The sequence below is a fragment of the Solanum stenotomum genome, chromosome 2 (genome assembly GCF_019186545.1).
Source record: "Solanum stenotomum isolate F172 chromosome 2, ASM1918654v1, whole genome shotgun sequence".
Taxonomy (NCBI): Eukaryota; Viridiplantae; Streptophyta; class Magnoliopsida; order Solanales; family Solanaceae; genus Solanum; species Solanum stenotomum.
The window spans coordinates 69,754,207-69,781,409 of NC_064283.1; the positions used below are offsets into that span (position 1 = coordinate 69,754,207).

Here is a 27,203-nt window from a genome sequence, read left to right on the forward strand (position 1 = left end):
GTATCATTTAGATGTCTATTTAAGAATTTTTACAAAGACGACATTTCACTATTACTCCATCTACTTCCACCCACCACCCCCAACTACTACCACCTATAATCCTCAACCACCATCCTTAGTCCAACCACAACCACAAGTACCGTCAATCACCAAATTACTCGTCATTACCATTAACCATCATTTGCAACCATCACCACCAACCCTTATAACATCCACTAATCATTGTCGATAATTGCCACCATTAGTCAACATTATATATCGTCGACCACCATCATCATTCACCACCACTATTAACTGTCAGTACCATTCCACTATTAATTATCAACCGCCACCAGCAATAACCACAGTTAATCAGTATTGTCAATCACTTTACCATAAAGATATTATCCACAACCACTATCACCAATAAACACCATCCAAGACCGACACACATGATGACTATCTTTAGTCATTACCACCACCAATTGTCATATACAATTGCATATTTTCTTATAGTGAAAGATGGGGATTGAAAATATGAAGAATAAATAGACATTGCATAGGATAAGGGGACATATTTTTCATAGTTGAAGGGGACATTGAAAATTAACTTTCACACATGAATTGGCACATGATCATAGCTTATTTGGTACCTGTCTAGAATGTAGTGGAGTAATTTCTTGTTATGATACAATCAAGACAAGTACTCTTAATAACTTGTTTGCCCATCTTAAAGGGTTCGTCATTGGAAAATCACAAAGTGGTTGGATTTGATAAGGAAGCAACAGAAGTGATCAATCGTCTGGTTGAAGGAGCAGAGTGTCTAGATGTTATCCCGGTTGTAGGAATGCCGGGACTTGGTAAAGCCACACTGGCAAGAAAAATCTATAATGATCCTAAGATTTCGCGAGAATTTTTCAGTTGCATTTGGGTTTTCATCGGACAATCAACGTGTGTAAAAAGGGATATCCTTTTTAATATTCTGAAAGGGTTCGCAAATTCCTTTGATGAATTCAAAAACATAAATGAGGCAGACATAACTCAGGAAATACCTAAGCGTGTGGCTAATGGAGGTAAATGTCTCATTGTCTTGGAGATGTGTGGGATTCAAATGTTGTAGATTTCGTCAAGACAGTTTTCCCTGATAATAAAAAGGCCCACAGGATCATGATGACCACTCGACACGAAGACATTGCTCGATCTGTCAATAAATATCCCCACAATCTGAAATTTCTGGATGGAGATGAAAGTTTCCAGCTGCTAGAAAAGAGAGCTTTTGGTGTTAGCCGTTGTCCTGTTGAGTTAGTAGAACATGGAGACGCCATTGTAGCAAAATGTAGTGGAGTACCACTTACAATTGTGAATGTTGTGAGACTGAGTTACAATCATTTGCCTCAAGAAAAAAAAGGCTTGCTTCTTGTATTTTGGTGCCTTTCCTCAAGGATTTGATATCCCCGCTTGGAAATTGATTCGACTTTGGATTGCTGAGGGACTCATAATGTCCAAGTTGTCAGGCAACGAAATCGAAGAGATAGCAGAGTATTATCTCAATGACTTTGCCAACAGGAACTTAGTGATAGTGACGGGAAAGACGTCTAATGATCAAATAAAAACATGTCGTGTTCACGACATGTTACATGAGTTTTGCGTTGAAGAGGCTACTAGATTGGCTCTTTTCAAACAAGTATGTCTCACATCTGATCAAGACATACAAAACTCAATTACTTGTCGTCGAGTGTCTATTCAATCATCTGTTCCTCAAAATTTCATCTCAAAAAAGACAGTTGAAGAACATGTTAGGTCATTGTTATGTTTTTCCTCAAAACAAAAACAAGTTGACTTTTCTAATATCGACGTCAAACTCATCCCTAACGCATTTCCACTTATGAGAGTCTTAGACATTGAATCCCTCAAGTTTAGTATTCCCAGGGAATTTTACCAGCTATTGCAATTGAGGTATATTGCTATCTCAGGTGATTACAAGGAACTTCCTCAACTCTTTACTTCTTTCTGGAATGTACAAACTCTTATTCTGAATACTTCCAAGCCCACCCTTGATGTAAAAGCTGACATATGGAACATGCCACGTTTGCACCATCTGCGCACCAACAAACCTGCAAATTTGCCACCCCCTACTGCCTCCTCAACACAAGGTAGTAGTAGTAGTGGTAGTAGTACATCTTCTTGTTTATTGCAAACTCTATCTCTGGTTACACCAGAAAGCTGCAAGGGAAATGTTCTTTCAAAGGCTGGTAATCTCAAAAAGATGAGTATTAAAGGTAATCTGACCCCTTTTCTTGAAACTAGCAAGGGTGAATTTTTCAGCAATTTTCAAGTGCTAAAGCTCCTGGAAACTTTAACACTGCTGAATGATGATAAGAATAATAAATCTCTTCACCTTCTGTCAACATTCTCCGAATGTTTACCAAATTTGAAGAAGTTAACTCTATCAAAAACAAGGTTTGACTGGAACCAGGCACATAGATTGGGGTAGGTGAAAAATCTACAAGTCCTAAAATTGAAAGAAAATACATTCACGGGGACATCCTGGAAGATGGAGCTGGGAGGTTTCAAGAAACTTCAGGTCTTGTGGATTGAAATGGCAGATTTTAAATCATGGGAGGCATCAAACTGTCCCTTCCCAAGACTTAGGAGCCTTGTCCTGGTCTCCTGCCTTAATCTTGAGGCACTGCCACTTGAGCTTGCCGATTTGGATTACCTTCAAGAGATGAAGCTGGAAAATACAAGCAAAGCAAACGATTCTGCAAGAGAAATAGAACACGAGAAAAAGAAGAAGCAAGCTGATCCAGAAAGCGTCAAACTCAAGCTCACTATTCCCTACTGAAGCTGATTTCAATGCCACAAAGTGAAGTTGCAATAAGGTTAGTCCAATTCTCTCTATAGACAATTTTCAATAAGATTGCATCCATCTCTATAGTCTCTATATGCGGAACTAGTAGGTAGTCTTGCTGTCCGTTCATATCAGTAGTCGTAGCATTGCTCCCGTAGTTTATTATCCTTCGATTTTTGTTACTATATGCTGTTCCTTATACCTCGATTATCGTAATGTTTGTTGTAGTTTTTGTTATGTTGCTATCTGTTGTTTCTTGTACTTCCGTTACTTCTTTTAGGGACTGCTCTGTGTACGCTCTACCCTCCCCAAATTCCACTTTGTGGGACTACACTGGGTATGTTGTTGTATTGTGGGCTGCGCACTTTGCTGAAACGTTAAATTGGGCAACATTACTCTGTTGTACTACTAATATAGAATTTAGGTGCCTTTATAACAAACATAGATTATATTCAATTATTTTTGTGTTCGTCACATTCCTCTCTTATTTTTCTCGTCCTTTTCGCAGGAGAGTATCAAGGCATGATGATGCATTTGCAGTCTCAGTTCATCTGATTACTGGTTCCAATAAAGAAACTTGTTACTAGTTTTTTTTTGTTTATCCAAGCATTGTCAAGTTCTGGAGATGTTTTAAATTGATGTGTTGAGTGTTTTCTTTCATGTAAACTGTTCCGAACAAGTATTGCTTAGCCTCATTCAGTACTGAGTTATTTGTTTTATTTGGATTTAAGCTTTGGATATCTATGTATTGTTCCAAGACATGTTATTTGTTAGTTATGAATCTTATTTCGTGTGTAGATAAGATTCTAGTTTCTTAATTGGAAGGTTTCAGTGCCAAATTGTGAATCAATATATATCCCAATAGGCCTGAATCTGATGTAGAACAGTGACCAAATGTATTGTCCAGACATCATTTTTCTTACATGGTCATCAATGGACAATTCCCCATTTTTTCAGAATATAGTAGTTTCTAAAGTGAAGAAAGCAACTATCACTTCTATACGAACAGGATGTACTACCGTCAATTGCAATTAGGCGATTTTCTCATTTTTTTCGTGTGTGTTAGCCCATAAATATTTTGGTGATATGACTTTAGGTCAATTTTTTCTGTGAAACCTTTATCGACCCTCCATAAGTATCCGAAGGAGCAGTATGTGTAGCCTCAACACGATCCATGGCGTATTTATAGCATTTAGGGATCAGTCAAGCGGAATTAGGCGATTTTCTCATTTTTTTCATTTGTGTTGGCCCATGATTTTTTTTGTTGATATGACTTTTAGTATATATTTTTGCGACACCTTTATGGGACCCTCCGTAAGTATCAGGGGGAGTCATACGTGTAGCCTCGGTACGAACCATGACGTAGTACGTGTAGCCTCGGCACGATCCACGACGTATTTATAGCATTTAGGGGCTCGTCAGGCGCAATTAGACGATTTTCTCATATTTTTTGTGTGTGTTAGCCCATGAATTATTTGGTGATATAGCTTTCTGTAAAAAAAAATTTGCGAAACCTTTATGAGAACCTCCGTAAGTATCCGGGGGAGCAGTACGTGTAGCCTCACCACTATCCAGGGCATAGTTATATCATTTAGGGGCCAATCAAGCGGAATTAGGCGATTTTTTTCATTTTTTTTTGTGTGTGTTAGCCTATGAATATTTTGGTGATATGGCTTTCGGCCAATTTTTTTCAAAACCTTTACGGGACCCTCCGTAAGTACCCGGCAGAGCAATACTTATAGCCTCAGCACAATCCACGGCGTATTTATGGCATTTAGGAGGCAGTCAAACGGAATTAGGCGATTTTCTTATTTTTCGTGTGTGTTAGCCATGAATTTTTTGGTTATATGGCTTTCGGTCAAAATTTTGGCAAATGGGACCCTCCGTAAGTACTCGAGGAGCATTACGTGTTGCCTCAGCACGATCCACGGCGTTCTTAAAGCATTTAGGGAAAATTCAAGCGGAATTAGGCAATTTTCTCATTTTTTTTCATGAGTGAGCCCATGAATTTTTGGTCATATGACTTTCGATCAATTTTGATGAGAAACCTTTATCGAACCCTTCGTAAGTACCCGGGGGAGCAGTACGTGTAGACTCGACACGATCTATGACTTATTTATAGCATTTAGGGGCCTGTTGTTTACATCCCTACTCTATTCAAATAGGGCAAACCGTCGCAATGACTCAAAAAATAATTAATTAACTCAATTTTAAAAAAGTTTTAAGAAAAAACGAGTTTTAAAGGAGTCGCCACCTAATTTTAGGAAAAACTAGGAAACCAATTAAACAATCTACGAAATCATTAAATTCTAGGTAAACGGTTCAAATTATTTCGAAGGGAAGGTGTTAGGCATCCTTCAAAATCCACAAATGTGGGTTCCGACTGAATTCATTTTCTTCAAATTGAGGAGGAGATAAAAACAAATATAAAAATTTAATTAACAAATAAAATAATAATAAGAAAAGGCATAAGTTTGCTTAACGTTAATGATGTATATAATAATAAATAAAAATTATAATTCGAACTCGATTCGAATAGCTTCAATGGGAAGAAGCTCCGTGTACCTGTAAAGACACTTCGTAAAAGTGTTAATAATAAATATGAATAAAAATGAATAAATCAAATAATAACTCAAAATAAAAATCCGTCTTATTAACATGGGAGACATTGGAAATTGACGGTAATTTCTTCATCGGCCATTTTAACTTGCAAGAAATATAAAATTAAACTAAATTTCCGTCTTTTAAAATAAAGAGGCCTCTAAAACCAACGGAGAGATTCTTTCATTGGCCAATTTTAACTTAAAACATAATACGTCAATAAAATGATATAAAATAGTGGAAACTACTCATAAGTGTCAATAATAAAGCAAACTACCGGAAACTCGAACAAATCACTAAATATCAATATCCAAATAATAATGAAATAATCAACAACAAAAAAAGAGCAATGCATAATAATAATATAATAATAAAAATGACAATCTAAATGCAATAGTGTACAAAGCAGACGTGCATAATAAACAATTAAATAATTAAATTAGCAACAAGAGAGAGTAATACAACGTCAAGCTTTGGACAGATCATACAAATGATATTTTAACAAATTAAAACTATTGGACAATTTCAAGCATTATCTAAAACTAATAATAATAATAAGGGAAAATGCATAAGTACCCCCAGCCTATATCCAAATTCCAGAGACACACATAACATTTACTAAGGTCCTATTACCCCCGAACTTATTTTATATGTAATATTCTACCCCTTTTTGGCCTACGTGGCACTATCTTGTGGGTCTAGCACATGTTGACATTTTTTTCAAGGATAGTGTCACGTAAGCCGAAAAGGGGTAAAATATTATAGATAAATTAAGTTCGGAAGGTAATAGGACCTTAGTAAAGATTAGGTGTGTCTCTAGAATTTCGGGCATAGGCTGGGGTACTTATGCATTTTCCCTAATAATAATAATAAAAACTGAAATAACATACAAATAATATAATAGATTAACAACTACAATAAACAATCAACTTTAACATATAAACAAATTAAATTTCAATTAATCAAACGACCCAAATATCTAACAGAAATAGACTCCATAACTAGTAGTAAACTATAAAACAAGACTAACACTAACAGTGGACCGTAAATAATCAATCAAAGGAAATACCGAATAAAATTTGAAGCAGCAATTAACATCGAAAGAACACAAATGCTTGGCCAAATCTAAACACAATTAAATAAAAAAAAAAGAAGGGAAAAGGCTCAAATATACCATCGAACTTTTAGAAAAGGCTTATTTATGTCATCCGTTAAAAGTTTGGCTCATTATGTCATTGCTGTTAAAGAAAAGGCTCATCCATGCCATTTTTTTTAACTCTAGTTTTGCAAAACCATTTTTTACACACCAAATATGGTTTAACACTTTTCTATTGGTGTTTTTGGATCAAATGTACATTTTTTGCTTCTACATCCTTGAGAACACCAAGAACACATAAAGAACATTAACAATTCCCAAATTTCAAACTTATTCAATTCTTCATGAATCGTCTCAAATTTCAAGAGTAGTTTCGCTCTGAGCTAGATACCAAAACTCAATTTCTTGTGAGCTCGAATTCAACCAAACTCAACAAGACCCAATTGAAATTTCTTCAAAGTTTCAAAACTTGAACATTCTTTAATAGTAGATTCTTCAAAACTTCAAATCAATTGAAATTTTGAACATAAACTCAAAAAACACTAGTCAACAAAGATCTAATGTTAAAAACAAGAATTAAAGCAAATTTTGAAATTTTGGGACTGATTTTCGTTTTTTTGGAATATACTTTTTAAATATGGGTGAATTTTTTGAACTCTGCAAATGATTTTAGAATTTTTGTTTTTTTTAAAAAGAAATTAATTGTGTAGCCGAAATTTGAGATGATTTCGTAAAGAATTGAAGATGTTGAAAATTTTGGAGTTGTTTATGTTCTTCATGTGTTCTTGGTGTTTTTAAAGAAAAACAAGCAAAAAGTATACATTTGATCCAAAAATTCCAATTAAAAAGTGTTAAACCATGTTTGGGGTATAAAGAAATGGTTTTGCAAAACTAGAGTTAAAAAAATGGCATGGATGAGCCTTTACTTTAACAGCAATGGCATATATGAGCCAAACTTTTAACGAATAGCATAAATGAGCCTTTTCTAAACATTCGATGGCATATTTGAGCCTTTTCCCATAAAAGAATAAGTAGTCATTAAAGTAATAGTCATGAAAAAATTTAATCCAAACTATAACGTAACAACAAAGCAACAATCAATGGAGAGAAACAGAGCAACAATGATGGAAATTAAAGAATGAGGCTCCCTGGAGCTTGTTCTTTCAGTGATGCAATAACCTCAAAAATACAAGTAAATGAGATGTGGTCTTACAGTGGTGGTGCGTTCCGAGAAAGAGCGGAGAACGGGTTTGTTTGGCTGAGCTCGTGACGGCTTGGTTCTTCACTGGATCTGTTGGTTTAAGCTCTTTGGATTTTGTTTTCGAGCCTTGATGCTCGCCTGGTTGTGTTGTTGATTTCTCCACAAGCTCGCTGGAGTTGTAGAGCTCGGCGAACCTGGTTATTCGAGCTTCAAGCTCCGCCGGAGATATGAAATGGGTCTAGTTTGGGGTTTGTTGTTGTTCACTGGTGGATTCCAATGAATTGAGCGAGGAAGAACAAGGGTGGTTTGGTGGTTTCGAGGGTCTGGTTCAATGTGGGGTTTTAGTGGGTGTTTGGAGTTGAATCTAGGTAGAGAAGAAGGAAAGGGGGGTGGTGGAGGCTTGGTTGCTCTTGGTGGTTTGAGATCTGGCTAACAACAACAACAACAAAAAAAAATCAAAAGGGTCCGTTTGTGGGCTTCAAACTCGATGGTGGAGCCATGGTGGTGTTTGTTGGAGGAAGCTCGTGAGTGGAGCTGTCTGGTTGAGTTGTGGTTTTCTATTTTAAAATGGAGGGTGGTTTTGTGGTGCTGTTTAGAACAGTGGGTTCGGCGGAGGAAAGGAAGAAAAAATGGGGTTGGTGTGTTGAAGGTGGTTCAACACTGTTTGTGTTCATTGAAGTTGTTGGGTTGCCGGAAATGGCTGTTTGGAAGGGGGTTTTGGCAGTCGCCGGAAAAAGAGAGAACTATGGGGTTTTGCCAAAAATAATAATAATAAAATGAATGGAAACAGTGAGAGTGAGGAGGAAAGGGTTGGGGGTCTTTGTGGTGGTGGATTCGTCGGAAATGGTGCTCCGGCAAGGGTGGTACTCCGGCGGGACTCGAGATTGTGGCCCAAATTCATCGGTCAATCTGCATATGTAAATTTTAACCGTATTTTGAATGAATTTTTAGATTGTGCAAGAATATCAAAATGAATATTAGCAAATGTATCAAATAAAATGGATATTAAAAAAATATAAAGAACGCAACTAATGACATGTAAAAAATGCAATTTTAAAATTAACTGATAAAAAATTCTAGATTTTGATAAATAAGGATAGTTATCGATAAACTTATTTAAAATTATAAAAAAATTATTTTGAACTATTAAATAAATAAAACTTAAAAGTTACGAATTTTGAAAATGTTAGGTCAAAATTGGGTGTCAACACCTGTTAAGCGGAACTAGGCGATTTTTTCATTCTTTTCATGTGTTAACGCCCATGAATTTTTTGGTGATATGACTTTCGATCAATTTTTTTGTGAAACCTTTATAGGACCCTCCGTAAGTACTCGGGGGAGCAATATGTGTAGCCTCCGCACGATCAACGGCGTATTTATAACATTTAGGGGCCAGTCATGCGGAATTAGGCAATTTTCTCATTTTTTTTTTCATGTGTGTTAGTTCGTGAATTTTTTGGTGATCTGGCTTTCGGTCAATTCTTTTTCGAAACCTTTATGGGACCCTACATAAGTACCCGGGAGAGCCGTACGTGTAGCCTCAACACGATCCACGACATATTTATAGCATTTTGAGGCCAGTAAAGCATCATTAGTCGATTTTCTCATTTTTTCTGTGTGCGTTAGCCCATTAATTTTTTAGTGATATGACTTTTGATCTATTTTTTTGTGAAACCTTGATGGGACCCTCTGCAAGTATCGGGGGAGTAGTACGTGGTCTCAGCATGATCCACGGCATATTTATAAGTCAATTTTTTTATGAAATATTTACAGGATCGCCGTAAGTATCCGGGAGTGCAGTACGTGTAGCTTCGACACGATTCACGTAGTATTTATATCATTGGCCAGTCAAGCGGAATTAGGTAATTTTCTCATTTTTTTCGTGTGTTTTAGCCATGAATTTTTTTGGTGATATCACTTTCGATCAATTTTTTGTGAAACCTTTATGGGACCTTCCGTAAGTATCTTGGGGAGCAGCACGTGTCGCCCTGGCACGATCCACAACGAATTTATAGCATTTAGGGGCCAATCAAGTGGAATCAAGTGATTTTCTCATTTTTTCCGTGTGTTAGCCCATGAATTTTTTGGTGATATGAAGTTCGGTTAATTTTTTTTCGAAACCTTTATGGGACCCTCCATAAGTACCCTTGGAGCAATACATGTAGCCTTGGAACGATCCAAGGCGTATTTGAAGCATTTTGGGGCCAGTCAAGCGGAATTAAACGTTTTTCTCATTTTTTTCATATGTGTTAGCCCATGAATTTTTTCGTGATATGACTTTCAGTTATTTTTTTTAGAAACCTTTATGGGACCATTCGTAATTATTCGGTAGAGCAGTAGGTGTAGACTCAGCACGATCTACGGTATTTTTTTAGCATTTTAGGGGCCAATCAAGCCGAATTAGGTGATTTTCTTTTTCGTGTGTGTTAGCCTATGAATTTTTTAGTGATATAACTTTCGGTCAATTTTTTTGCGAAACCTTTATGGGACTCTCATATGTAACCGGGGGAGCAGTATGTGTAGCCTCTTCATGATCCACTGCATATTTATAGCATTTAGGGGCAAGTCAAGCGGAATTAGGCGATTTTCTCATTTTTCACGTGTGTTAGCCCACGATTTTTTGGTGATATGGCTTTCGATATTTTTTTTCGATATCTTTATTGGACCCTCCTTAAGTATGCGGAGGAGTTATACGTGTAGCCTTGGCACGATCCACGACGTATTTATAGCATTTAGGGTCCAATCAAGCGGAATTAGGCGATTTTCTCATTTTTTTCGTGTGTGTTAGCCCATGAATATTTAGGTGATATGACTTTCGACTAATTTTTTCGCGAAACCTTTATGGTACCCTCCGTCAGTACCTGAGGGTTAGCCTCGGTAGGATCCACGGTGTATTTATAGCATTTATGGGCTAGTCTAGAGGAATTAGGTAATTTTCTCATTTTTTTCGTGTGTGTTAGCCCATGATTTTTTTTTTTTGTGATATAACTTGCGGTCAATTTTTTTGCGAAACCTTTATGGGACCCTCCGTGAGTATTTGGGGGAAAAGTACGTGTAGCTTCATCAAGATCTACGATGCATATATAGCATTTACGGGCCAGTCAAGCGGAATTAGGCGATTTTCTCATTTTTCTCGTGTGTTAGCCCATGAATTTTTTGGTGATTTGATTTTCGGTCAATTATTTTGTGAAAGTTTTATGGGACCCTCCGTAAGTATACGGGGGAGTAGTACGTGTAGCCTTGAAACGATTGATGGCATATTTATAGCATGTAGGAGCCAGTCCAGCGAAATTAGACGATTTTCTAAAAAAAAATCGTGTGTATTAGCCCATGATTTTTTTGATGATATGGCTTTCAGTCAATTTTTTGCAAAACCTTTATGGGTTAAGTCTGTGTCTACCCAGGGGAGCAGTATGTGTAACCTCTGCATTATCCATGACATTTATAGCATTTAGGCGATCAACCAGAATTAGGCGATTTTCTCTTCTTCTTTTTTCGTGTGTGTTAACCCATGAACTTTTAAGTCATATGATTTTCGGCTAATTTTTTCGCGAAACCTTTATGGGACTGTAATGCTCCAAAAAGTCATTTTTGGAATTTTTCATAAAATGACCATTTTACCCCTCCCGGTAGTTGCCCTGAGTCTTATTTGATGTGTTTTTGAAATTGGTTTGGGGAAATTTTGTGAAAAAGTTGAGTTTTTGGAAAAGTTACATTTTTTAAGAGTTAAAGTTGGTCAAAAGTGGTATTTTGGGTCATTCGGAGTTTCGGGTCTCGGAATGGAATTCTGTCGATTCTAGTTGTTCCGAAATGTTGATTTTGGTTTGTGAGAGTTGACGGAATCGAATTTGGAGTTAAAACGAAGATTTGAGGTCTTGAGTTGTAAAAATCTTGAAATTTTGATCAAGAGTTGACTTTGGTCAACAAACGGAGTTCCGATGCTCGGAATGGAATTTCGAGGGCACCGTTGGATTCGGGAGGTGGTTTTAAGTCTAGAATGAGCCTTGGTCGAATTTTTAGAGGTTCCGTGTGGGTTTCGAGTTTTTAGGCCTAAAGTTAGTTTCTTGACGCTTTATCGGGTTCCGGGTCAAGGAGACCTCGAATTCAAATTCCGACGATTCCATTGAGTCCGGAGCGTCGAATTTAGTAGGGGTACATATTTGGTTTGTGTTCACGGGATTCCGAACGAATCCCGAGGGTCTATTCGGAGACCTTGAGATGTGTTTGAGTTGCTGTCATCAGAGGCCTGATGCATAGCCCTCTGCGTTCGCAGAGCTGAGAGCCGCGCTCGTGAAGGCTTCCTAGAGGTGTGCTTCCGCGTTCGCGGAGCTGGGAGCCGTGTTCGCGAGGCTGCTGTGTGCAGTCCTCCGCGTTCGCGGAGAGTAGTAACAGTTTCCTCTCCACGTTCGCGGAGGTAGTGGCTGCATTTGCGGAGTGTTAATTTTCTGAAAAACAGTGATTAATCCCCAAAGTAGAGATTTAGACCCATTTCACCATTTTTAGACTTTGGGAGCTTGGGGGAGGCGACTTTCAAAATGGATTTCGAGATAAAATCTTTGGGTAAGCTATTTTAACTTCAATCCTTTATTTCCCACTAATTTTAACATGATTGCAAGCTTTAATTCATGAAATTGATCTTCAAAATTGGGGTTTTCTTCAAGAACTTGTGATTTTCTTAAAATTTAGTTTGTGAACTCGTTTCAACTCCATTTTCGAAACGATTTTCACTATTGAGTTCCTAATTACTTGAGGAACAATTTTCATCAAAATTTCCAGATTTGGGTGACGTTTTCCGGTATGAGATTTTTGGACCATTTTGCCCTTTTTACCCAAATTTCTTGATTTTAGTGTCATTAGATTCGTATTGTGATTGTGAATTTATTCTTGAATAGCTTGTGGTGATTTGGAGGCTAGAGGAAAAGGGGAGACTTCGTCGATTGCTTGATTCGTGACTATTTTAAGGCAAATTGATTTCTAAACCTTGTTGAGTTTACTAGAACCTTGTATTTCCTTTGCTTGTGTATCTGTGTAGTTGCTTGGAGTGTATATTATGTGAAGTTAATTCCATGATTGAAAGGGGTATAGATTGATCTTAGGCTGTGATGAGTTAATTGAGATATTCGGTTATGACATTTTACTTAGGTGTTCTGATGAGCTTGTAGTCGATAAATGATGGTACCTATTTTGATTACATGGCTTTGTATTGATATTGGGGGTATCTAGAGTTGGGATTGTGGTAAACTTAGGGAAAATTATGTGGTATCTCCACATGTGACTAGAAGCTTGAGGGTGTAGTTAACCTTGTGATGTAATTCAACTTGGAGGTTTAGCTTGATAGGCACTTGATCATCGGACGATTCTTTATGAGATGAGAGTAGGGCATGAATATGATAATGTAATGACTCATATGAGATGGTAGAGGTATTTGATAATGCATACGTGTTTATTGACGATGAAATGTGACTTGTCTTGATATGAATGTGTTGTGCACATGGACATGCTCGTTATCATACCATTTATGTGAACATACATGCTTGCATTGGTTCTGAAATACTGACACGAGGTTGACCTGATACTGTTGAGACTAGCTCCGGCTAGCAATATTGATGCCAAAGGGAAATGGTTCCGGCGGATACATGGTCCATGTGTGTCCCCCATGGATTCTGGTCTGATTTCTCAGCGCGGATTGATTATATCAACAGATGTGTATCGTAGGACAGACATGTATCTTGGTTACATGACATTGCACTATTGCATTGCATCATATGTTCTCATCTCAACTATTGTGTGACTGTGGTTTGGACTGAGTTTTGAGGTGATGATATCTGCTATGCTTGAGATGTGTTGGTTATATTTGTAGATGCTACATGAGTAACTTGTACAGGTTGTGTAGCTGGTATAAGTGGTGAGTAGGGTTGTATTACTGTGCGTATTGTATATCTGAGTTGTATATCTTTGTATATTGTATATGCTGGGCTTTTTTGAGTGCAGGTTGTAGTCTGGGGGATGGTTAGTGTGGAAGGAGTATTTGTGTTCTGTATTCTCTACCTGTGCTCAGTTCTTCTTGCGAGTACCCATTGATTTAGGTACTCACCCTTGCTTCTACAAATCTGTGTAGGCTGATAGCTCGGTTTCTCTCTGCTATAGTACTTCTCACTTTGGACTGAGCTTCTGGATACTTGAGAGGTAGCGGCGTATTCTTCTGGCGGACCCTCAAGTTTTCTTTACTTTATGTTTCGTTGTATTCTAGAACTAGACATTGAGACTTGTATTTAATTTAGTTGAATCGGTATTAGAGGCTTGTATATGTGACAACCAGTTCTGGGTAGTTTGTTTGAGTCTTTCGCTTATTAACTGTTCCTTACTGAATTATTTCTATATGTTGTCGGTCATGGTTGGGTTTAGGCTGACTTGTCCGGTGGGAAATGGACAAGTGCCATCACACCCGATTTTGGGTCGTGACAGGGACCCTCCATAAGTACCTGGGGGAGCAGTATGTCTAGCCTTAGCACGATCCACGACGTATTTATAGCATTTAGGGGCCAGTTAAGCGGAATTAAGCGATTTTCTCATTTTTTTCGTGTGTGTTAGCACATAAATTGGTGATATGACTTTTGGTCAATTTTTTGCGAGACCTTGATGTGACCCTCCGTATGTACCCGGAGGAGCAGTACGTGTAACCTCTGCATTATCAACGGTGTATTTATAGCATTTAGGCGCTAGTCAAGCGGAAATAGGCGATTTTCTCATATATTTTTTCATGTGGGTTAGCCTATGAATTTTTTGGTGATATGGCTTTTGGTCAATAATTTTTGCGAAATTTTTATGGGACTCTCTGTAAGTACCCGGGGGAGCAGTACGTGTAGCCTCGGAACGATGCGTAACGTATTTATAGCATTTAAGGGCCAATTAAGCGAAATTAGGGATTTTTTTTATTTTTTTCGTTTGTGTTAGCCCATGTATTTTTTGGTGATATGACTTTCGGTCAATCTTTTTGCGAAACCTTTATGGGATCCTCTGTAAGTACACGGGGGATAAGTACGTGTAGCCTCGGCATGATCCGCAACGTATTTATACCGTTTAAGGGTCAGCCAAACGGAATTAGGTGATTTTCTCTTCATTTTTTTCATGTGTGTTAGCCCATGAGTTTTTTGGTGATATGGCTTTCGGTCAATTTTTTTGCGAAATCTGTATTGGGCCCTCCGTAATTATATGGAGGAGTTGTACATGTAGCCTTGACTAGATCCACGACGTCTTTATAGCATTTAGGTTCCAGACAAGCGGAATTTGACGATTTTCTCATTTTTCGTGTATGTTAGCCCATAAATTTTTTAGTGATATGACTTTCGATATATCTTTTTTGAAACCTTTATGGTACCCTTCGCAAGTAACCGGGGGAGCAGCACATTTAGCCACAACATGATCCACGGTGTATTTACAGCATTTAGGGGCCAGTCAAGCGGAATTAGGTGATTTTCTCATTTTTTTAAATTTGTATTAGCCCATGATTTTTTTTGTGATATGACTTTCGGTTAATTTTTTTGTGAAACCTTTATGGGACCCTCCGTAAGTAGCCAAGGGAGCAGTACGTGTAGGCTCAGAACAATCCACGACGTATTTATAGCATTTAAGGTCCAGTCAAGCGGAATTAAGCGATTTACTCATTTTTTTCGTGTGTTTTAGCCCATGACTTATTTAATAATATGACTTTCGGCCAATTTTTTCGCGAAACTCTTATGGGACCCTCTGTAAGTATCCAGGGGAGCAGTACATGTAGCCTCGGCACGATCCGCGAAGTATTTATAGCATTTAGGGGCCAGTCAAACGGGATTTGGTGATTTTCTCTTCTTCTTTTTTTTCCGTGTGTGTTAGCCCATGAATTTTTTTGAGTGATATGGCTTTTCATTTAGTGTTTGTTGATATATTTTTAAAGATTTATTTTGTAATTGTTGCATTTTATTACTCATTACACACATATTTTCATAGAACTGTAATCGTTCTAATGGATGTATAAAAAATTATATGGGACACACGTGTCCAGAAACTAGTATGTATATATATATATATATATATATATATATGTCCTTTAGAAAAACTCCATCTGAGGATATTTTAGTTTGCAGCAAGTAAAAGAGGTTATATAATAGCTCTGTTTAATATTTCATCTAAGACAAATTTGTATAATTTGCAAATCACATATCATACACAGACCACAAGGTGAACATTAAATTAGACTACTCAAAATTTATATCTGAAATCGATTAATTTAAGTTTACAATTATCTGTCTTAGCTGAAATATTAAATTGTTGTGCTGGCATAGAATATAGAAAGACTTGGTTCTAATAATACAAATACAAGTAAACTTAAACTAATCTATTTCAGATCTAGACTTTGATAAACTAATTCAAGCAGAATCATCCATCCATTAGCTTGCTATGAATTAAAATATTTATCAGATTGAGTCATTTGAATAAGTCATGAATTAGGTTACAATTTTAAAATGCTACTACAAAGACTAAACTGTAGAACTAAGAATACTAGATTCTCAAGTTTTGTTGGTTTAACATTTCAAGTTTTTATTATTGTTTACATTCTTCAAATTCATTTTTCACAAAAAAAAAATTAAAAATTGATCTCCGGGGTCGATATTTTTTACACAATAGGAATTATTAAAATAAGACCTACAGAGATTGGTTTTTTGAATTTTATTTGTTTAGTTATTTAAAAAATGACCTCCAGAGGTAGGTTGTGGTTGTTGTTGTTGTTGTTATTTAATTGTATTTTTGTCCAAAACAATGCAAGAAAGATTAAGGATAAAAGAAAAATATATATAATACAACTATGAACTGCATCCAACTGTCGAAATAATTTAAAATATATTTTGATGGTGACTTGGTGTTTAAAATTATAAAACGAGACCTCAATTCCATTAGTCTTCATAAAATATGATAAGCCAAAATAATCAATAGTCAACTGAAGATATCCATATTAAATGGTTGTATAAGTCGATGTATAATTCATAAAATAATTCAACTGTTAATTTAACTTTACCATTAATTTTTTTGATTATTTGGTATTTAAATGATAAAATTAGTGGAATCTTAACCTAATTCGTCTTTAATATATATTGATAAATTAGCCGATTGTATCGGAGGAATTGATTCTGCACTCTTACATTTTTTTTAAAAAAAAATTCATGTCCTTTTTATAGGATATATTCATTTTAATACATAAGCTATTCTCATTTTTCACAAATAAGAGATGAAAAAGATAATTTTCTTCTATTCAAGAAATTTCATTTCCTTGATAATATCTGTCATATTATTCGTCATACTCCTCTCCTCTGTATGTTGTAGGGAAAATAAAAAGATGATCTCTTATCTTCTGTAGTAGGTTTAATCTCTTAAATATCGACTGAATAATATTGGTCTCTATCAAATAAGTATTTACCAAACTCTAATAGTTAATTTTAACGAGGATTGTGGCGCATCTTTTTTTTTAAAACTAGAAACACCATAAAAAATTCAGAAACCGCAACATAATAAACTATACTAAGCACAAAATATAGACAAAGCAAAAAAAATATAGACAAAAAAATAATAGAAATTACACCTTAAAAAACTGCACTAGACACTTGAAATAGACCAAAAAGTAACATAAACTACAAAACATATACATTCAAATGTGAGTTCTTATTAAATATTTTTATTTTCACAGTTCCAATTCAATTTGACGTTAGAGTTTGGAGAATATTTGATCTCAAAAACAAAATGAAATTGGGTACGAACTTCATCACTAAATTTCTCATAGCTAACAAATATTTTTTATAATTCATCGATAAATAAGATTAGCGAATTTTTTTGGTGTTTAGCTATAGAATATATTTATCCATCACTAACCTGTTTGTCGTTGGTTCCGTCAATGGAGATCACTTTTGACAAACTTAAAAGGGCCAAAATTGCTCAGATAATACTTAAGGGACTATTTTGAACCTACTAGCCAAGATAAGGGATCATTTTTGTCATTTTATCTTGTTATATGGCCATATATTAAGCTAAGGCTTAGTTAGCAATTAAGTTTTATTGTGAGCTCTCTCAGAAACATTTGAGCAGATATCTCATTTCATTTCCTTGTTAATTTTAAAGGTTCCAACAGCGTTGAGCGGAATAGAGATTAGCTTGGAAGTAAAGAAAAAGGTAATAATACTTTTCTAGTTTTCTTTTTCTATTTCATTTTACATGTATTTTTGTGATTCATTTGATTTGAAATACGTAATAAGAACTAGCTAGAAAAATGGTTTATATTTGTGACTTGATAATTATACAATGTATATGTTGGATATTCTCATAATTAAGCATCTTTCTTCACCCCTCCCAGCTAAGCGCTTCCATCATTTTTGCTGACTTGATAACTCAAACTTAGAAAATATATCGAACACAAAAAAAAAAAAAAAAAAAAAAAAAAAGGTAACAAACCCACTTATTAGCTTAAAAAAATATTTTTGTAAAAAAAATAATTTCAGAAAATAATATCCTTTCATACTGAACACACCCATGGTTTGTGTAAATTTAGATCTCGTCTCTCTAGTACATATTATGGGTCCAAATTCTTGAAAATTTATAAGTGTACGTACTTGTGTCCAAATTTTTGAAAATTTATTAGTATACGTACTTGTGTGTCGCTTTGAGTAACCTATCAAGTCTGATCAATGTAAGATATTTTGACATGTTAAGATAAATTTAGGAGCTCGTAGATTAGCGGTAGAGCGAGAAAGTTTTAGCTTTCACTAAAATCTTGTATTTATTCAAAATCGTAAATTAGTAGGTATTTTTAGAATTCAAAACCTACAAAATTTAACAGTTAACATTATTAACTCTTGCTTCTTGCCGTTCCTTTTCTGTGTTACTAATTTTATCCTTATTAAATGTACAGGTGATAGTTGAAAAATCAATTCGATCTGTACAAATTGAAGGCTGGTTCGAGGTTAGAGATTAAATGGAAAAAGGAAAGGGAAAAGGAGAAAAGTCATCGGTATGTCTATCAATACTTTTACATGTTCCAAATTAGTACTCCCTCCGTCCCATATCAGATGGACATCTTACTAAGAATGTTTGTCTCATATTAGTTGAGCACTTACTAATTTAGGATAGAATTAATTAATTTTTTCTCATTTTACCCTTACAATTAATTTGACCTTTTAAATTAGTGAACAACTCCCAATACTAACCATTCCTATATTGTATATGTATTTTTTGTAACTTATTTTAATGTGCATTGATATAAACAAAGGGTAAAATGGTAAAGTCTTCCACTACATTAATGATTTCTTAATCACCGTGTAAAGTTGGAAGTGCTCATCTAATATGGAATGGAGGGAGTAGTAATTAAGTTGGTTATTTTCTAGCATTTATTAGTTTTACATATTTTTGTAACAACTAGTTTTGGAAGTTTGACCCCTATTACTTATAAGATTTTTTTAAAAAAAATTACTTAGGCTGAAATCTCAAATAACATGCAATAATCAATGATCCTTCAGGCAAGTTTTAATGTGATGTGATGAGTGGTTAATACTCGCAATTAATATGCGAGAAGGGCGTTCAGGCTCAGCCTAGTTACGACAATTTGGGCGCCCTCACTTTTACCAATCTGATCTCTAAAAAAGAAAAACAACAGCATTCAATAATTAGTGACAAATTCATGGAACATCTAATTTACCATATGCTATATTAAAATTGTTACTTTCTTATTTATGTCTAAGGGTTAAATAACATACTTGAACAGATAATAACAAACTAATGATTACAATATATATACACAAATAATTGGGCAGTACAATAAGAATTTGTATCCAACATTACATTATCTATTAATTTATCAGAATCACTAACTTATAAGAAATATGAGAATAAAATTTATAAAGATTTGAAATAGCGAATGAAGCTAAAGAGAAAACATTTATAATATCAAACCAATTTATGCGAAAAGTAATAAAATATACTTGTCATTATATCATACAAAATGAAAAAAGTTAAACAAAGAATGACCAATAAATTAAAAAAAAAATATAAGGATTCTAAGATGATGAAACACAAAAGTGCAATAGATTAACATTTTCTGTCCAATTTACAAAGGGAGAGACTATGTACAAGAAATGTACGTTGTGAATGAATGTGTTAGATAACAGAAGCTAAAAAGGTTAACAATCAAAAGGGTACCCAATTAAAACCCGTTTAGAAGTGGAAAATGGTAAGTTGTAACATCTAACTATGTGTATAGACTATGTTAAGTAAAAATAATAGTTAGATATAGAGCAAACAATAGTAAGAACTAAGAAGTTTGTGAATCCTTTTTGTATTCTTAGAGTTTGATAATGGAGTTTGTGTTTTACAAGTGAAGATGACCCTTCATCTGGAGTTTGATAAGGTAGTGGAAGACTTTAAGTCTGCTTCTGAGATGACCCTTCATCTGGAGCTATAGTTACAAATATTTGAGGTACTGTGGCCAAGGTCACAACAGGTCAAATAGGCGGGGCTTCTCACTTCACTTCACATGGCTTCTCTGAAAAGAAATACGATAAAGTCGGGACTCTAAGGATGAAGATTCGGGCGCTGGAGTCTTCTTACTAAATCACTTGCCCCGAAGTCTCAGTGAGTATTCATGGTAATACTCTTTATATTTATGGTCTCATTAAAAACCTTGTCAGGAAACACTCAATCGGGATAAAAACATCCGCCAAGGAAAATAGTACACTATGTATTCTTAGTTTCCTGGTCTTATAGTTGATTGAACTATCCGACCCTAATGACGGTTCCAACGGCGGATGTATTGTTCTTGTGATCATGAGTTAGAAAATAACATAACTCTAAAGGCGAAGCTTTTTCAACAATAGTATCGTTTTAGGTGATTGACGTTCCAATTGTTGACTTCATCTTTGAGCTGGTAAGCGCATTTTCCTACTATGTCGATGACTTTATAAGGTCCTTCCCAATTCCCCGGTACTGAGCTCTATTGCCGGTTATTATTTTTCTAAGGAGATAGTGTTAAAATCTATCTATGGAGCTAAANAGTATCGTTTTAGGTGATTGACGTTCCAATTGTTGACTTCATCTTTGAGCTGGTAAGCGCATTTTCCTACTATGTCGATGACTTTATAAGGTCCTTCCCAATTCCCCGGTAATGAGCTCTATTGACGGTTATTATTTTTCTAAGGAGATAGTGTTAAAATCTATCTATGGAGCTAAAACTAACTTGATCTAGCTAAGCTTACATTGACTGATTTACTGGAAATAGACTAGAGAGGAAGAAGAAGCAGTTTCATTAATGATTGAAGCCACACTCAAGGGCTATTTATACACTCCAATATAGCAGTTGTTGTAGCTAACCACTTGTCTAACAAACTACTAACAAATCAACTCCTAACAGTGTGAGCTGAGTTAGTTACAACTAACTATTTGACAGCTAATATCCAGCTGTATTATCCATTCTTCAGCTGGATTTAATACTCCCCCTCAAGCTAGGATGGAAAATGTCAAGAACTCCTAGCTTGGAAAGAAGAAACTGATGCTGTGCTATCCCCAATCCTTTTGTCAACAAGTCTGCTAGTTGTGATTTTGTCCCAACATACTCTGTCTTGATCAGACCATCCTTGAGCTTCTCCCTCACAAAATGGCAGTCTATCTCTATATGTTTGGTTCTCTCATGAAAAATTGGATTGGAAGCAATTTGCATAGCTGCTTTGCTGTCACAACAAAGTCTGACTGGTGTAGTGATGTCCACCCTGAGATCTTTAAGCAATCCAACCAACCAAATGATCTCTGCCACTGCTCCTGTCATGCTTCTATACTCAGCCTCCACTGAACTCCTACTCACTGTGTGCTGTTTTTTGGACTTCCATGAGATCAGGAATTCACCAAGCTGAATCACATAACCTGTAACTGATCTTCTGGTGTTGGGGCAACCTGCCCAATCTGAGTCACAATAGGCTGTTAGATTTGCAACTGAACCTTTCTTCAATAATACCCCTTGCCCTGGTGCTTTCTTCAAATATCTGAGGACTCTTAATGCTGCATCCCAATGTGATCTTTTGGGGTGTTGCATAAACTGACTAAGGACTTGAACAGCAAAACATATGTCAGGCCTGGTGATTGTCAAGTAAATCAGCTTCCCAACCAACTGTTGATAGCTATGAATGTCATCTAGGATAGGATCATTGTTATTACCAACCACTGAATCATACTCCACTGTAGTAAGCTTCATGTTCATCTCCATAGGAGTAAAAGCTGGTTTGGCTCCACTTAGCCCTACTGTGGAGAGCAACTCCGATGTGTGCTTCCTTTGGTTGAGTAATATCCCCTTTTCTGATCTTAATACCTCAATCCCTAGAAAGTATCTGAGCTGTCCTAAGTCTTTCACCTTGAACTTGCTATGCAAAGTCTTTTGAGCCTCATCAATCATCTGTTGGCTGCTTCCTGTGATTAATAAGTCATCAACATAAACCAAGACCACTACTATATCAGTCCCACACTGCTTGGTAAACAAAGAATGATCATGTGAACTCTGATCATATCCAGCTTCCATTAAGGCTGTAGACAATTTGATATTCCATTGTCTAGAAGCCTGTTTCAAACCACACAAAGACTTCACAAGCTTACACACTCTAGTTTCCCCCTGCTTGTGGAATCCCTGAGGCAGAGTCATAGAGACATCTTCATATAAATCACCTTGTAGGAAGGCATTATTAACATCCATCAGCAACAAGGGCCAGTCTTTTGAGGCTGCAATGCTGATGATTGTTCTTACTGTCACCATCTTTGCAACATGAGAGAATGTCTCATCTCGTAGGCAGGGGAAGCTCAATAACTGTATTTTTAAGTCAGACTTGTACTAAAAAGATAGTCTAATCCTTCTTTGTGATTATAACCCTTGGCCACCAACCTTGCTTTGTATTTATCTACAGTCCCATCTGCCTTATATTTAATCTTAAAAATCCATTTGGAACCAATAGCTTGTTTTCGGGGGCCAAATCAACTACCTCCCAAGTACGATTACTTTCTAAAGCTCCTATTTCATCAGTCATAGCTGCAACCCGTCTCTCATCTTGGGAATCCTCTTTGAAGGACTTGGGTTCTACTAGGGAAGAAAAAGCACCTAAGTAAGCTTGGTAAGGGGATGACAGATGAGAGTAGTGAATATAATCTAAAATAGGATATGAGCAACTAGCAGATGGCTTAGATGATTTAGAAGTAGTTACATAATCACTAAGCCAAATAGGTTGCCTAGTAGTCCTTGAGGGCCTGTGATTAGTGTGGTCCTCTAACTGAACATCCATTGGTAGTGTGACTTCCTCCATTATTGGTGAGGTTTCTTCTGTCCCTTCATCTGAATTTCCTTCTAAGTGTGGTTCAGTAACAACAGCATCAGGTGCTAAGCCATCAGGAGCCTCTATGATGTTTGGATTATGATCAACAGTGCATTTGATTGTTCTAGCACTAGAGACACTCCTTCATCATTAGTCATTTCTGCTATCTGTTGTTCTAACACAATAGGCAAGTCACAACTGGTTGGAGGAGCTGGATTCACTGGAGTGACTAACTCAAACATATCAGGTTCAACATCTGAGTTTCCTTCATGATAAGGAAATATATATTCTCTGAATGTTACATCTCTACTCACAAAGAAGGCTTTCTCAGCCATGTCATATAATCTGTATCCTTTCTGAGTCTCTGAATATCCTAGAAACACTGCTTTTCTAGCTCTAGGTGCAAATTTTTCCCCCTTTGGTAATCTGCTTGCATAGCACAGGCAACCAAACACTCTCAAATGATCAAGGCTAGGTGTCTTGTGATACAGCATCTCATAAGGTGTCTTTCCTCCAAGTACACTAGTAGGCAGCTTATGGATCAAATATACAGCAGTTCTAACACATTCTCCCCAAAAATGAATAGGTAGTGAACTCTGAAACCTCAATGCCCTAGCCACTTCTAGGATGTGTCTGTGTTTTCTTTCCACTGTCCCATTTTGTTGAGGAGTGTAAACACAACTACTTTGTACAATCCCATGAGATGCAAGTAAATCAATGACTGAAGAGTTAAAAATTCTGAACCATTATCAGATCTCAGAGTTTTCACAGACAAGTCAAACTGATTTCTTATTAATGCAATGAAATCTTTCAATACTACAATGACCTCACTTTTAGAATGAATCAGACATATCCATGTGTACCTACTATGATCATCTACTATAGTAACAAAGTAGTTCTCTCTATCATGAGTAGGTCTGCTATAAGGTCCCCAAACATCAACATGAATCAACTCAAAAGCTCTAAGTCCCTTACTGTTTCTAACAGGAAATTTCAATCTACATTGCTTTGCTAGAGGACATGTCTCACAGTTATGTTGCACATCCTTGTCTGTAAGGTGCTTTGAGGACTGAATATGCTGCATTGCTCCAGTTGATGCATGTCCTAGTCTTAAGTGCCATAGCTTTGCATCTGCATTGTCATTCTCAGCAACTACTGCATTTATTGTGGACTTTATTGATTCCTTTAGTATGTACAGACCTTCCTTCTCCCTGCCAATCCCCAATACCTTGCCATTGAAGGGTCCCTGAAACACACAGAAATCAGGGAAAAAGGAGACTGAACAAGAGAGTTCTGTGGTTAGTTTGGTGACTGATAGCAAACTGAACTTGAAGTATGGTACATACAGGACATTCTTAAGTTCATGACCTTCTAAAATAGTTGTGGTTCGTATACCTTTGATATCACATCTATTGCCTGTTGGCACTTGTACTCCATTAGATTCACTATCTCTTATTCTTCTAATAGTAGTTAATAAGTGCTCATTAGGTGTAATATGATGTGTAGCTCCACTATCAACTATCCATTCATAATTTTACTTGCTTTGGACAATAAGGAGGTGATACCTGACATGTTAGCAGCACAATCTGATGTTCCTGCTTTGTCCATCTTGTTAACCAGATCCTGATATTGAGTTGGTGACATGTGTGTTGACATGTGACTTTCTGTGTACCTTCCACCATTAGTGAAGTCATCAGTGTTCTTTGTGAGATGTGCATTTGCAGGCTTGAAGTCATGCTTAAAATCATCAGCACCCTTCCTCTTACTCTTGAAATCTGGTGGATATCCAACTAGCCTATAGCAATCACCTTTGAAATGACCTTTGAATCCACAATGATCACAGATTGTTCCAGGAGGTACAAACTTCTTTGGCTTTGGTCTGTATCCTTGAGTTTTCCCTGCTAGAAGTGTTAAAGCCTCTCTGGTTTTGTCTACAACTTCCAGTGCTCTTTGACTTTCCTCTTGTGCTGCTACGGCATATGCCTCATTGACAGTTACTACAGGTTTTCTAGCTAAGATATTACTTCTAATGTTCCCAAAGCTTTCATTCAATCCCATCAGGAATTGAAGTAACCTTTGGGACCTCAGATGCTCCACATAGGAGGATGAACTTGCACAATGACATCCAGGTGATGGAATCATCACATCCAACTCAGACCACAAATCCTTCAATTTCGAGTAATATGAAGTAACAGCGTCCGTACTTTGTTTCAAAGTGGCAATTTCAGACCACAATGGTAAGTTCTAGTGAGATCTGATCTATCAAACCTTTCTTCAAAGTCTGCCCAAACTCCCTTTGCATTCGAAGCATACATAATTCCTGGCAACAAATCACTTGTTACAGTGCTTGCAATCCACGACACCACTATTGCATTGCATTTTTTCCACTGTTCTTCTAATGCTCCTTTGTAATCTCCTTTTGCACACGATCCAGTAACAAATCCAAGTTTTCCTTTTCCTCTGAGAGCTAACTTCATTGATCGACTCAATAGGGCATAGTTTTCTGGTCCTGTCAATTTGATTGGAATGAGAACAACTCCAGGTGTATCAGATAGGTGTATCAGATGTCTGGAGATGGAGTGGATGATTGTGATTTAGGGCTGTTACTTCGTTTACTGCCATTGATGCTTGTTTCAGAAGCTTCTCTTAGAGCTTCACTGCACCAATTTCTGTATTTCTTCTTCGCGGATCAATCCTTCATGATCGCTGCTCTGATACCATGTTAAAAATCTATCTATGGAGCTAAAACTAACTTGATCTAGCTAAGCTTACATTGAATGATTTACTGGAAATAGACTAGAGAGGAAGAAGAAGTAGTTTGCTAAGCTTACATTGAATGATTTGCTGGAAATAGACTAGAGAGGAAGAAGAAGTAGTTTCATTAATGATTGAAGCCACACTCAAGGGCTACTTATACACTCCAATATAGCAGTTGCTGTAGCTAACCACTTGTCTAACAAACTACTAACAAATCAGCTCCTAACAGTGTGAGCTGAGTTAGTTACAACTAACTATTTGACAGCTAATATCCAGCTGTATTATCCATTCTTCAGCTGGATTTAATAGATAGTCCCTGATTTTAAAATGACACATGTTAATCTTACTGTTGAAGTATCTTTCTACCCTTTGCTTTTGCGCCATCATCCGAACAAGAGCTATGTCTCCTCATTCATCAAGAAGATTCAGGCCAGTGGGAATGGATGAATGTAGCTTACGAGGCAGAGAGCTCGCGCACACATTAGAGTAGTAAAAGTTGTTTTTTCCAATTAATAAGCTCTAGTGGAAATTTTTTTCTTTTAGTTACTGGTAAAGAAGTACTTTTTGTGATAATTTTTGTGTCTAGGATATAAATTAGTGGTGATTATGTAAAAGTGTTTTTTTCCCTGAAGATTCTCATTTAGGCCAAAAAAAGTTATGCGAATTGGCAAATACTAAGATGTGCCCTCTTTCCGTTTTTGTTTTTGAGCCATTTATAGTCACATAAATAGTTATAACTTGTTTTAGATTACAAGTTTCAAAAGTAATTCTTCGTTTTTTAAATTTCGTGCTCAGTTATATAGTGTCACATAAATTAGAAATTAAGATGGAGGAGTAATGTTTAATTCTTGTCTCTTTTGAATGTGTGTTTTGTAACAACAATAATAAAATGTTATCATACAGGTAAGTGATGTTTGTTTGTTTTTTTTTTTTTTAAAAATTTAGCAGCTGCCATTTGAGGAAGAAAGAAGAAGAATCAGGAATCTTATTGATGATTTCTTGAATGGCTTGAAGAAAATAAAGAATGAATTCAATGCTTCAAAATTGGATGACTTAGAAAAGCTAAGAATAGATCTGAGATTCCTAAGAACATTTGTCCTGTTTGGGAATTCGAGTTTGGATGACTTTTATGAGAAGATGTCCATGAATATAGACAAGTTCGATGAACTTACTTGGTCACTTTTCTATGATGAAGATGTAGATGTAGATGTAATATTAATCCTAGCGAAATACGACATGGAAGCTCTCGTCCCTCTGCTGCTGAAAGAGATGAACAGTTATTTGAGTTTGGAGAGTGATTATGTAGCCACAACGACAGAGGAGAAAATGTTTGAATACAGAGACAGCCTCTTCAAACAC

General features: G+C 36.3%; 1 protein-coding gene, 1 non-coding gene and 2 pseudogenes across 2 annotated transcripts in view; 3 read left to right on the top strand and 1 right to left on the bottom strand.

Annotated features, from left to right (window-relative positions):
• The window catches only part of LOC125856249 (putative late blight resistance protein homolog R1B-17), a 254,798-nt pseudogene extending 251,399 nt beyond the window's left edge, over nt 1-3,399 (top strand).
• The window catches only part of LOC125856250 (putative late blight resistance protein homolog R1A-3), a 318,417-nt pseudogene that overhangs the window by 233,394 nt on the left and 57,820 nt on the right, over nt 1-27,203 (top strand).
• Nucleotides 1-27,203, bottom strand: part of LOC125856358 (putative late blight resistance protein homolog R1A-3) — a 410,366-nt gene that overhangs the window by 19,325 nt on the left and 363,838 nt on the right. The window lies entirely within an intron of this gene.
• Nucleotides 19,278-19,383, top strand: LOC125857340 (small nucleolar RNA Z279/snoR105/snoR108). The gene has a single exon (XR_007445659.1). It is a non-coding gene; the product is annotated as a small nucleolar RNA Z279/snoR105/snoR108 (small nucleolar RNA).